The sequence below is a fragment of the Chionomys nivalis genome, chromosome 3, assembly GCF_950005125.1.
Source record: "Chionomys nivalis chromosome 3, mChiNiv1.1, whole genome shotgun sequence".
In the NCBI taxonomy this organism is placed as follows: domain Eukaryota; kingdom Metazoa; phylum Chordata; class Mammalia; order Rodentia; family Cricetidae; genus Chionomys; species Chionomys nivalis.
The window spans coordinates 40,435,487-40,448,064 of record NC_080088.1 but is presented as its reverse complement, the minus strand read 5'-3'; positions in this window follow the sequence as shown (position 1 = coordinate 40,448,064).

Genomic DNA, 12,578 nt, shown 5'->3' with positions numbered 1-12,578 from the left:
TATGGGCTTCATAAAACAGAGATGACCATATCTCCTCCCTACGCTGGTCCCTGATGCATTCAAGCACACTTAGAGAATCTTTAGAATATAATAAAGACACATAAAATAATTGCTAAGTGAACATAAAAGGTACTGATCTTAGTCTCTGCCTTATCTCGCCACAGAGCTAGAAATCACTCTTAATGAGTCATTACACAGGCCAGGCCTGAGGTCGAGGTGACCCAGTTCATCTTCTCCTGAGCTTCTCATACTCTGTTCTAGAATATTCCGGAGATTGCTCTTCTAGAGTAAGCTTATCCATGTCCCAATTCTAGTAATGACCTCATCACACTATGCTTTGATTTCCCTCCGGGGGGCGTTTTCTGTGTTCATATTGAGGGCTTTTGAGTTATTCTGCGTTTGTTTTCTCTTCTTGGGCTTCTCCAGTGGCACACATTTGAACGTCTTTTGTTTTCACGATGAAGGGAAAGCTGGGTAAGTCGGCTTATACAAGCAGTGAAATTTGTGACAGGACAAAGACTACCACACATAAAGTCAAAAGAGGGTGACAAAGTAGGGGAAAATAATTGCTAGTGCTAGCCGGGCGGTGGTGGCGCACGCCTTTAATCCCAGCACTTGGGAGGCAGAGGCAGGTGGATCTCTGTGAGTTCGAGACCAGCCTGGTCTACAGAGCTAGTTCCAGGACAGGCTCCAAAACCACAGAGAAACCCTGTCTCGAAAAACAAAAAAAAAACAAACAAACAAAAAATAATAATTGCTAGTGCTAAGGACACAAAGAACTAACTGTTAGTGACCTAGGACCAAAAGGCCAACAAACAACACAAACAAAAGAAAGAATCAGAACCATGGGTAGATGTTCAGTTTCCTCTACTGGTAATCAAACAGTTTGAAGGTACAGGGAAACTGACTTGCTAAGACCAAGTTCTCAGCAAAAGGAAACCGGTTTGCCCCAAAGGGACAAAAAGCAGGAAATGAGAGATAAAGACAGGAGACAGAGGTCCAGGGAGAAGGGGAAGGGAACAAAGAACAGGAAAAGGGATGTGCTTCCAGATGAGGGACAGAGGACCACCTCTGGATAGAGAAGAGACAGATGTGACCCACAGGCAAATGGTGGTTTATAAAGGTAAAAGGGGAATCCTGTCTTAGAATGAGGTGTTTAATTTTAATTGAGCATTTTAATTAGGTGAGCCAAAGGGGGCCTCAGATTGCGGAACTTCATCGGTAGTCAGCCTCAGGAGGAGGTAGTGGCCAAGTAAGGGAATAGACCTTGGGGAGAGGGTAGTTTTAGGAATGTAATCTAATGGTTTTTAGTAAGGAAGTGGGAATAGAAGGGCAAGGCTTGCCAGAGCCGTGTCTGTCATGCTCCAGCTCATTCGAGTCCCTTTGCTTCCAGTGGGACTGTAGATTGTGTGACCTCCCAGAAGGCAGTTATAAGCATTTGTAAAAGGCACAAGTTCTCTATGATGGTGATTTTGTCTGTTATATTTTCTTTGATAAACTCTAAGAAATATTTTTATCATGCGTATGTATCTTATTGACAGGTAGCTCCCCTATTTAGACAGCAACATTTTGCCTGCTACACCACGCCACGTGATTGTGGGGAGCGGATGAGGTCCTGAGTGGTTGTGTGCTGACGACGTGAACATGGCCATGTCAATGATGCCAAATGTTGACATCGTGTGCGGAAAGTATCTACGGCAGTTTTCTTCTCCCAGATAACTGTAACCTGAGGCTGCTCCCCTACAGCGACCCCCACCTCCTCCCCCCACATCCCCGCCCCCACCCCCTACCCTTGCCAAGCTTAGCTAACTGCCTCTTCTTTCTGAATCCTTGAGTTCCTGGATTGCCCGTCTCCATCAGAGCACAAGGCTCACACCATTGGAGCCTTTCTGTATGTGTGTCTGTATTTCTCCATTCCCTGCCACTCCAGTCAGGTCACTCCCGAAGCCATGCAGGATTTGGAAAACGGTGCTTGAACAGGAACCTTGACTATGGGGCACTCCCATTGGTCAGGCAAGGGAATGCTCCTGTGAGACCGGCACAAATAAAGCTAAGGAGGAGGCCGTTTCTATGCGTTGGTTGTGAACCTACGGGACAAGCACAGCCCAGAGGCAGGCAGTTATATGATCGTACTTTGAAAAAGATCTTTGAGGAAGCCCAGAAATAAAGTGTTGCGGGAGAGTTGTCCGTACAGCCGTGCTGCTGTGCCAATAAAGCCGCCTCTAATCAAAGGCTGGAGTCAGCGGTGGACTGACCGGGACCAGCCATAGAGTTGCTGGAGGCCTGGGGAGAGACAGAGGAAACAGGAGGTGCAAGACGGGAGACAGATAATGTCATCTGGTAGAATGTAGATTGAAAACTATGGGTTCATTTAAGTTGTCAGGGCTAGCCGGACAGCCCTAAGCTAAGGCTGAGCGTTCTTAATTAATAATAAGTCTCTGTGTCTTTATTTGTGGGCTAGTGGCCAATAAGAAACTGCTACTGCAATAGGGTAAAGATGGCTCAGCTCCATCCGTTTGTAAATGATGCTCAGGAGATACACTCCTGGTTTCCTGAAGAAGGAGACAGTAAGTGTGCCTACTTGGGGGAAAACAGCACAAAAATTAAGAGCTATAGCCGGGCGGTGGTGGCGCACGCCTTTAATCCCAGCACTCGGGAGGCAGAGGCAGGCGGATCTCTGTGAGTTCGAGACCAGCCTGGGCTACAAGAGCTAGTTCCAGGACAGGCTCCAAAGCCACAGAGAAACCCTGTCTCGAAAAACCAAAAAAAATAAATAAATAAATAAATAAATAAATAATTAAGAGCTATACACATAGCTGAAGCCCCTGAATGCATTACCATTTTTCACTTCTGGTTTATGGAGTTTTAAACTCCGGTTATGAAGGACTGACCCTCTGTCCCCGAGAGACAGCCACAGTTAGGGAGAGGGCCATAGCTGCAGCTCTTACCATGCCACCAGGACCTGCAGAGACAGAGGGGCAACTCTGGGTCACCAGTCATGCTTGCTCTGTCTGACCTGCCTGCCAGCTTAGATGCCGACTCTGAGGGAAGTGGTTACAAGGATGGATTTACCCAACCTACGGTGAAACTGCACGGTGGGTCTGGGCCACTCAGAGATTTAAGGCAGTGTAGACTCTCTCCTTTAGAGCAGCCGTGTTTAGGGCAAGATATTTGGAGGAAGACACTAATGGTTTTAACCACCGCTTTTCTCTGTTTGCATGATCTGATCCACAAAATCGAAACCAAAAGGTGCGTTATCAAAAGACATTGCTTTTAAAATCCTTAAAGGAGACAAAACAGGCCTACACAGCCTATGGGCCTATGACTCCTTGTGCACATGCATTTACTCAGAGTATCCTGGGTGACAGACAATACCTGGCCTCCTTCTGGTTGGCTAAGCTTGGCAAAATCTTACCTCAACCCAGGGGATTACCTGTTATTCAAGACTGGGTTTGCGGAATTATGTCAGGACCAGGTGCAGTGTAATCTGGTTTGTGGAGAAGACAACACGCCCCTGTACAGGACCTTAGGAAGGACTGGCAACCAATCACACCATCTCTGCGTGTGGCAGGGGAGAACCTTACTGGCTTTCAAGTTTTTCCTGTTTTTGAGCAGAATGACCCGAACAACCTAGGTCAGAGGTGGAAGGTTTTTGTTTCTTTTAATCCATTTTGGACACTACACAGAACTCTTCCTGGGTTAGAAGTTGATCTGCATCTGGAAAATTTAAGAAACAAAAAATTGAGAGACGTGGAGAATGCAGTTCCTGAGTGAATGCATGCTGGGGACGTGAGGCTGCATCAAGGACAGACCTGTGAGCATGACAAGGCCTTCCCTTGGTCCATGTGTAGATGCTGGCAGTATGCACAGAGTGTGTGGACCACAGTTGCCACCTCCAGATGACTGTAGCCTGAGGCTGCTCCCCTAGCAGAGACACTCTGCCAGTGTTAGCTAACCTGCCTCCTCCTTCAGTTGTACATAATAAACACAATGAGTTTCCAGGATGCTGGTGTGTCTCCATCAGTGAGCACGGCCAGTCCACCTCAGCTTTTCTGTTCATCATTGTGTCTTTATTCCTTGTCACTCCAGCCAGGTCAGTCCAAAGCCATGCAGGTCATGGCATAGAATAGTTGCTAGTAGCAGCAGTTTATGTCATTTTTTTTTTTTGGTTTTGTTTTGTTTTAAAATCCTTTCTCTTTGCTCTTTGGGGCGTGCACCACCCGCTCTCAAATAATCACTTAGGGACTTGTTCTTTCTTATGAATGTCTGACCTTAGTTTGACTTGTTCCTAGCCAGTTTTTTTTTTTAACTTAAATTATCCCATCTACCTTTTGTCTCTGAGCTTTTACTCTTCTCTATTCTATATACCTTTCTTTTCTTCTTACTCCATTGCTGGCTGGATGGCTAACTCCTGGCCTCCTCCTCTTCTCCTTGTCTTGTTTTTCCCTTTTCTCTTCTTTTTCTCCTTTTATTTATTCTCTCTGCCAGTCAGCCCCATCTATCCTCCCCTGCTCAGCTGTTGACCCATTCGGCTCTTTATTAGACCATGACAGGCAAAGTAACAGCCTCACAGAGTTAAACAAATGCAACATAAAAGAATACAACACATTTTTACACAGTTAAACAAATGTTCCACAGCATAAACAAATGTAACACATCTTTGACTAATATTTCATAACAATCTACAAATGTCTTCAAGTCCCACATCCATGCTAGACTTACTGTGAGGGTCTGACAGCATCTGCTTCGATCTGTCTAGTCATTCGTGTTCTGTGGAGTTTTCCTTCCTCCCCTTATTCGTTCAAGGACTGATGTGAGCTTGACCCAGGTTTTCTAAAGTTAGAGTTAACTTACGCTTATGTGAGTTATAATTTAGACTTATTTAATACAAAATAAAATTCTCTTTTATAATACTTATCCTCTGAATTGTGCTTCATTTAAGTTTTTAAAATATGTTTTCACTTTCTAAACACACATATGTTGTAAAAAATATTTCCAGAAACTGGTGGAAGGTTGAAAAGTCAACCAAGATTCAAAAGTGATCATGGACAAGTTATTCATTAAACGGGGTGAAATTTTATTTCTGAGAATAAAAATTTGAAGAATGAAACTGAACAATGAGATTAGTAATCTGTAGCAATAACATGGTCAATGAGAATTTTTTTAATTTTTTAAAGTGTGTGTGTGTGTGTGTGTGTGTGTGTGTGTGTGCGTGCATGCCTTTCATGGGTGTGCAGGTACATGTTTGAGTGCTGGTGGATGGTGGCCAGAGGATGAGCTCAGATGTCATCCTTAGAAATACTAAAGTGGTGCACTTCCTTTAGACAAGGTCTCTCATGGGCCTGGAGGTCCTCACTCAGGCTATCCAGACTGGCCGGCAAGACCTAGGGATTCTTCTGTCACACATGCTACCATGATGGGCATTTCCATGTGGATTCTGGAGATGGAAGGCCCTGATGCTGTCAGTCAGGCACTATTCTGAATGAATTCTCTCCCTACTCTGGAAACAGCCTTTTAATATTTGATTTTCATTTGGGTAATTCCTTAAATCCATCCTGACTTGACCTGGCTGAAATAGAGAAACAAGACTTGCGTAGATAGCAAACGCTTGCTGCACTGCCATGAGGACTCAATTTCAGATCCCCAGAGCTCCTGTAAAAGCCAGGTGCAGAGGCACACATCTGTAACTGCCAGTGCTCAGTGGGGACAGGGGTCGGGGTGGTACCCCTGAAACTTGCTGGCCAGCTGGTCCGGCCAATTATTGAGCTCCACGTTTAGTGAGAGACTCTGACTCAAAAATAAGGTGAAGAATAACCTAAGAGTACACTAATGTCAACTTCTGGTCTACACACACACACACACCTGCACACACACACGCATGAATATGTTTACCCGTACACTTTCACATACACACAATTAAAAAAAACTTCTATATGCCAGTTGGTGATGGCACATGCCTTTAAACCCAACACTTGGGAGGCAGAGGCAGAAGGATCTCTGTGAGTTTGAGACCAGTCAGCCAGGTCTGCAGAACAGGACAGCCAGGACTACACAGAGAAACCCTATCTCAAAAAACAGCAACAACAAGACATATATATGTCTTTATAGAGATATGCTTGAAATCAAGCAACTTTAAACCACTGATACCAACACATTATATGTTGTAAGTGCCTGCACTTACTGGGCCGAGGTAAAGTAATATGGCCTCTAGAAATTAAATGAGGTCATTTGGAGGGTTCACTGTTGGCGAAGACTGTTTGTTCCCAACTGCCCACCCCAGAAATGATCACACAGAAACTACTAATTAAAACACTACTTGGCCAATCCCTTAGTCATACTTCTAGCTAGCTCTTATTTTACCATGAAGCTCGTGGTTTACTGGTAAGGTTCTGGGGCACATCTGTCTCCTCTGGCAGCTACATGGTATCTGTCTTACTCTGCCTACTCTCTCTATATATATCATTTCCAGCCTAGCTATAGTCTGTTAAGCCATTGACTGAAAGCAGCTTCTTTATTAACCAATGGCAATAAAATATATTCACAGTATACAGAGGGGAATTCCACATCAGTCTATAACAAAACTTAAGCTGTGGCAATTATATTGAGAGCAATAAGAATTTTTTCGCTTTATCAGAAACAGATATAATGGCAACTGTCAGGATCAATACAGCTGTAGTTGCCAGGATACAATGAAATTTGAAAGCTATGCACAGTACACAGCCTAATGTCTAAGACCAATTGTCCTGTCAAGCTCCCATGCTTCCTTGACCAAGATGGAATCATACAGAGAAACACAAAGCAGCCGGAACCGTTGCTGCCTGAGGGAGCACATCAATCTGTCAGGAACTGGAAGGTGCATTGTGCCCCAGGAGCCAAGATCTCTAACCTGAAAAACCTATGACACATGCTTCTCAAGGCAGTTAGTCCAGGCCAACTCCACGGTTCCCTGCAATATGCAGGTATGGATATTTAAGAAAATATTCTAAAGAGAGACTTTAAACTTAAATATTTTTAAAAAAGACTTATTAACTATAATGCAGTCTTTTGAAAGGCAAATTGGTGGAGATGTGGGGTGCAGGATGAAAGCCAAAAACAGGTACTTGCTTGTATGTCTTAAAATTGGAGTGAAGTAGATCGTCTAAGCCACTTACTAGTCTGTCTGCTTGGAAACGTGAATCAAGAGGATTTCAAGTTATCCAACCCATTTCTGACCATGCGTCCATGTTCCCTGAGTCATTTTCCCAAATTTATTTGGTTTCCATGTAGGTTAATTTGTCGTCACCACTCCAATCTCATAAGAACCATGGTGACCTTAGGAGTCATCTTAGGGGCTAATAGTTCGGGAGCGGAGGAAGCACTTGTTCGGTATGTGCAGAACGCAGAATGAAATGGAAGAAGAAGATGAGAGGGCTGTGCTGTGTTGGGTCTCAGAAACAGCTGGGCAGGGTGACAAAAGCACTTGGATGGCAGAGGGAGGAAGACGGTCATCGCAGGTTGGGGACTAATCTGCTCTACATAGCAAGTTTGAGACCAGCATGAGATTTATAGATGGACTCTTAAAAATCATCTAATAGAACCTTTCCCCAGTTACAGAATGCTTCCTGCTACAGACTGGATGTGTTCACCCTTCAGTTCACAAGTTGAAACCCAATGCTGAGTTCTCTACCATCATGAATGATAGTGAATGCTCCTATTAAAGAGGCCCGAGGGAGCATATTTATCCCATCCGTCCTGTGAGGACACAGCCAGAAAGCATCATCTTCTCTCGAAAGAGCAAGCCCTCAACAGACACCGCATTTGCTGTGCCTTGATTTTAGATTTTCTAACCTGCAGGCTATGAACAATACAATGTTTTAATTACTCAGTATAAGCTATTTTAGTACAGTAGCCCGAATAGATCAAGAAACTACGGTGTGCTATGTCCTCAGGATTGAAACAGTCCTTCCTGGTGAGAGAAAGGAAACTCACAAAGTACAGGAAGTTTATGCAACCTACAAGGTTGAGGAAGTTCACCAAACCACCAGACTAAAGTCCACTAACCCCTACCCCAAGGTTATTTAAATGGTAAATGATGACAGGGAGAGAAGACACTTTTCTGGGGTGTTATTTATTTTTTTAATACACTTATTTATTTATTATGTATACAATATTCTGTCTGTGTGTATGCCTGCAGGCCAGATGAGGGCACCAGACCCCATTACAGATGGTTGTGAGCCACCATGTGGTTGCTGGGAATTGAACTCAGAACCTTTGGAAGAGCAGGCAACGCTCTTAACCTCTGAGCCATCTCTCCAGCCCTTCTGGGGTGTTATAATGCCATCCTCTTCCTGTATGAAGTATGGGATGTAGGGTGTCACTACAGGAATGTCTCCTAGAATGGCTGATAGATGAAGGAATATTGCTAGCCCTGAAAGCGGTATACTCATGAACGTGGGCAGGCAAAGGCAGCAGGTACAGGACCCCGGCTGTGGTTAGGAATACACGTATCCAAGGCTGAACTTTCTGCCTGGAAGGAAATACAGCCCAGGGGAAAGGACAGGCAGACGCTGTTCTCTGCCATGACCACTGATGAGAGAATGCAGGAGGAAATGGAGGTGTTGTCTTCGTTCTTACAGTTAATGGGGCCCGAGAGAAAGGCTAATGATTAGATCTGCACTAAAGAACCCTTCTTTGGGGGGGGGGAATAAAAACTTGGAACCCCGGGGAAGAGTTGAGCAGTGAGGGAGGAGAGACTTAGGAAGAAGTGTTAGAAGGTAACAGCCAGGGAGAGCTGGGGCTATAGCCCAGTGGCAGCGCACCTGCCTTGCATGTGCAAGGCCCTAAATTCAATCCCGGGACTGCTCCACCCTGTAGGTGATCATTTAAACTGGGCATGGTGGCACATCCCTGTAACCCCAGCACTTGGCTGGTAGAGGAAAGAGGATCCGAGATCACGATCACTCAGCTTCATGATGAGTTTGAGGCCAGCCTTAGCTATATGGGATCCTGTTTTTGTTTTTAAAGATATATACACCAGATCCAACTTTTATTGTGGAGAAAGGGGGAAAAAGTCTGTGAATCAGCACTCAGATGAGGGCCTTGATCTTGCGGTGCAGGAAGCTATGATGACCAGGGAATGTTCTGCCTTGAATGGCTTGGATTGTAAGAGACTGGCTTGTGAGGCTGTGGGACCTGGGGACAGATGAGGCGTTTGGAGGGCCATGGAGGCAGGAAATTGCATAATGTAGCCACTCAGCCCTCCTTGAGACAAAGGCTGCATAACCTTAGGCAAGAGGAGAGTAATCAGTTCTGGCTGAGGTTCCTGTGAATAACAGGGACTGGAACACAGTCAAGGAGAGACAGGCGTGAAGGAAACGGCCCAAGAGAAGCAGTACTTGATGTACAGTCCAAGGTCCAAATAGGCCTGGGGTCAGGAGAGTTAAGACAGAAGTGAATTCTGCAGGAACCTTAATGCTGGCATGCGGCTTTAGCAGCTTGGCTCAGACACAGGGTAAGGAGGAGAGGCTCTGGCAGATCCGGGTGATTTAGACAGGCGTGTAAATTGGGCTTATCACGTGCTGAAGCTTGCAGCAGCGCTTGAGAAGAGAGGAAAGCCGGGCGTTGTTCAAGGTCACGCAAAAGCAAACCTAGCGAGATTTGTGTTGAGCTGGAATTCCTAAGGTGGGGAGGGAATGTGTGTGGTGATAGAAAGGCAGCTGCAGGACTAGGGAGCCACTGGAAGGCTTCGCGTCCTGAGCAACAGTTCCTCAGGGTGGTGGAAGTCAGAGCAGTACAGGTACAAAATACTGAGCTTGTCCCAGAGGTGGCCGATCACCAGAATGTGCTGTGTGCGTTTCTCCTCTGCAACAAAGCACAACAGGGGTGCGTTAGCGGCCGTCACTGTTTACTCAGGCCGAGGCCCCTTCTGCAGCCAAGTTTAGTCAATGGCGAGTCAGCATACAGGGCACTGCCTGGAGTCTGTCCGACTTGAAGAGCCTGTGTCAGGAGTGGGCATGCGTGAGGGCACAGCCTGTTCCCAGCGGTCATGGGCCCGAATGAGGAGCATGCGCTGTTCCTCCCTAGTCTGTCAGGGGGTGGGGACTTGCACAAGAGATCCATGGCTGTACCGCAGGATGAGAAGGCCACGTTCATGGATAATGACTGGATTACTGAGTGCTAAATCGGGCCCACCCATGTAGCTGTGCCCAATATTTCTCTCTTGACAGAACAACAGGTCTGAGTGATGAGATGTTTTCGTGGTATCTTTCAAGGGGATAACGTTTTTGTTTTCATCTTCTTTAATTAAAATTTTGAGATATTATAGGAAGTAATGGGTTTCATTAAGCTGTTTTATAAATATATCACTTTATTTGTTATTATTCACCCCCATCCTCTATTATATCCTCAGGTCCCCTTAGCCCCTCTTGCTGGCTCTCTTCCTTTCCTGAAATAGTTGTTTTTTATGTTTTTCTGTCATACAAATTCCATTACCCCCTCTTTTACCTCTTCCTTTAGGAGTTCCTACTCCTCTCTCACGGTAGCCTATTTTCAACACACACACACACACGCACACACACACCACACAAACTCACACTCACCCCCCTCCCACGCACACACTTTAGTTACTGCTTATGAGAGGAAATAGTCTGGCGTATTTCACGTAACATAATGCTTTGCACCCACCTGTTCCCCAGATGTCATGATTTCACTTCTCTTTGGGACTGGAGGAAGGTTCCTGTATACATTTATGTACTTCATTTCCTTATCCATCAACCAACAGACACCAAGGCCAGTCCTGTTCCTCAGCCGTTGTGGACAGTGGGCTCGTAGCGCGTAGCTGAGCCATATGGCAGCTCTAGTCTTAATTTGCTGGAGAGCCTCCACGCCGTTTCTGAAGCGACTCCCCTGGCTCGTGGATAAGGGTCCCGTCTCCTCACATCCTGGCCAGCATTCGCGGTCCTTTGTTTTCCTCGCCGTAGCCATTCTGACTGGGCTGAAATTATTTTTCATTTGCATTTCCCTCATGCCTAAGGCTGTTGAAGACTTCTGAAGTATGTATTTGCTGTTTGTATTTTCCTCTTTTGAGAACTATCATTAAGTTCATTATTCTATTTATTTATTTCAGGTGTTTTTTTTTTTGTTTGTTTCTGTGCTACTTACATTTTGCAGTTCTTTACGTACCCTGGGTATCAGCTTCTAGTTTGCTGTGTAATTGGTGGAGATTTTTCCCAGCTGTAGGCTGCGTTTTCATTCTAATACAGCAGTTCTCAACCTGTGGGTCGTGATCCATATGGGGGGTCACATACCAGATAGCTTGTATTTCAGAGAGTCATATTATGATACATAACAGTAGCAAAATTACAGTTATGAAGTAACAACAAAATAATTTTATGGTTCTGGGTCACCACAGCATGAAAAAGTATATGAGGGTCGCAGCTTTCGAAGGTTGAGAACCACTGTTCTATAGGTTTAGTTCATTTGCTCTATGGTGCACTCTGAAGTGTTTTCATTGACTTTTAAAATTTTTGTTTTGTTTGGATGACCTATGCAGAAGTGAGACTGGGTTATTGAAACCATTCACTGGGAGGATTGCCACAAGTGTGAGGCCAGTCTGGTTTACAAAGTGAGGTCCGGTTAGGGCTTTAGAATGCAACTCTGCCAAGAATGAAAGAACAAATGTATAAATAGCAAAAGAACAAGACAAGGGAAACTAAGGAGGGAGCAAGGTTAAATAAATGAAAGGTTGGGGGTGGAGAAAAACGTCATAGAGGGGAAGGGAAAAGAGCAGGAAGTGCTGAAAAAAAGGAAAAGAACAACACAAAGAATTCCTAACAATGAGAATGTTTGAAAGCAAAATTAGAGAACTACAAGGAGAATAAAATATAAAAATGTAAGTTTAAGATATAATAAGAGAAAATTTAAAACTGATAAGCATTTAGTGTGTGGGGGTGGAAACACGGAAATGGGGGTAGTAAGGAAAAGATTGCCCACTAATAGAAAATACTGCTGGAAGCAATGAAGAATAATTTTTAAAATTCTGGGGACTGGAGAGATGGCTCAGAGGTTGAGAGCACTGGGCGTTGCTCTTGCAGAGAACAGTTTTGATTCCTAGCACCTGCATGGCAGCTCACAACTGACTGTGACTCCAGTTTCAGGGGCTCCAATGCCCTCTTCTTTCCCCCACAGACATCAGGCAGGCATGCAACACACATACATACATACATGCAAGCAAAACATTAATATAATTAAAACAAAATAAATAAATCTTGGAAACTAAAAACATATAAAGAATGGTCTGGAGAGATGGCTCAGCGAACCACTTGCTGCTCTTGCAGAAGACCTGATTTTGGTACCCAGAACCCACATGCAGGCTCACAACCCTCTGTAACTCCAATTCCAGAGGTTCTGACACCCTTTTCTGACCTTCACAGGCACCAGAAAGACAGGTGATGCATATACTTACATGCAGGAAAATATTCATATATATAAATATGCCAAAAAATTTAAACATATCAAGTAAAAATACTGCGAAACTGTAGGGGTTTTTGCTTGTTTTTTAAACTGAAATGTCAGAGCACCTTATTTTTGGTTGCTCAGAA